The following is a 1,585-nucleotide window of genomic DNA, read 5'->3' as shown; positions in this document are numbered from 1 at the left end:
CCAAGCCTTCCATTTAATGCTGCGCAACACAGGGTTAAATACCCGCACACCCGCTACGCACGCGAACGCATCCGCCCCCTGCGCCCATGAATCTATCCGTGCCCGCCACGCACCTGCCCCTGCACTCATGGACTTATCCATGCCCACCACGTACGTGGACGCACCTGCCCCCTGCGCCCATGGACCTATCCGCGCCTAGCACGCGAATCACCGCAGACTGCCCCTCCTGCATACATGCAGCCCTGCTAACATTACCCCACAATTCCCCCCCTCTATGCTAAATCATTCTAGTCTAATGGCTGGTACCCTGGGGTGGATGCCGCTATAACATAGTTGATCATGGATAGTCGCCTAGTGACCCCTCAATCATAGCATGCACGAAACGTAACAGTAACAGAAACAAACAAAGCATTATCAAAGCAACTACTAGGATTGTCAAACCTATAGACACAATATTTCTTAGCCATCTAGGTAAACCGAACAGGTCTGGAAACTACCCCCAGTCCTTTAGGGCTTTGACGTTGAATACTGACTGGGCAGCATGCGCATGCATCTTCTCCAAGGCCGAGGAGGTGTTCTTGCTGAAGTCCAAACAGCAGTAACCCTGGAGACCTAGGACTCCCTCTAGGTCGCTGCAACCAATGCCAGGCCTCGCAAGGGCATAATCTAATGCCAACTTCATTTGTGTCAGTCCTTCGTCGCGTGCTGAGTAAAGTTGATGTAGTTCGTGAACTGCTCCCAGAAATTAGTCGTTATCACTAGCACTGGAAGACTCACAATCAGGATCAATCCCACCAGGGTGAGCTGGAGAGTGCCACGCCGCTCGGTTACCCTGCTGATCCTCCAGCCACAGCTGTACCAACCAGGCTGGGATCCATCAGGTCCCCGCACCTGTGGAGATACAAGCATACCCTCGTCCCCATGTTAGCAAATCAGCGGGACCTTCCCAGCCTGGGTTTTCTGGCAGGCGGAACCAGACCTTTGGGAGTGCCTTGCCCCCAAACAGCGGCTGACGCGAGGAAAAATGGTTTTGGATAGGGGAAACGGATTGGGGGTTAGCGAAGGACATATGATTCAGTACCACAAGCGCTTCACCGACCAAGACCCCCGGAGAACCCCTCTTTCCCCCCTCTCTGAAGCAGATTAGCTGTGCTTTCAGGGTTTTGTGTGCGCGTTCTACAATCACTTGCTTGGTGCTGTTCAGAGGAATGCCAAACGTATGGCGGACTCCCCACGTCTGCAGGAAGTGGTGAGATACCCGTGACGGCCCACGGTCAGTCTTTATTTTCCGAGGTACCCTAGGCAAATAAAAGCCCAGCTCTGGTGCAGGATGGATTTTGTGTCGTGGACGTCGTGAATGGACACACGAAGAGAGCTCGGGAGCAAGTGTCGATCGCAACATGAATGTATTTGAAACAGCCAAATAGCACATAGTCTGTGATATCTAGTTGTCGTACCTGGTTCGGAGCATACCTCCGGGGTTAACGCCTGGGTAGTATAAGGCCTGGTTCGGGTTAGGTGCTTGACATGCTGGACAGGCTGGCACTACAGCCCAACCGTGTGAGATGGGCAGTTGGAACTGACG

The sequence above is a fragment of the Chlamydotis macqueenii genome, chromosome W (genome assembly GCF_036417535.1).
Source record: "Chlamydotis macqueenii isolate bChlMac1 chromosome W, bChlMac1.mat, whole genome shotgun sequence".
Classification (NCBI taxonomy): Eukaryota; Metazoa; Chordata; class Aves; order Otidiformes; family Otididae; genus Chlamydotis; species Chlamydotis macqueenii.
Note: the sequence above shows the minus strand (reverse complement) of the source record.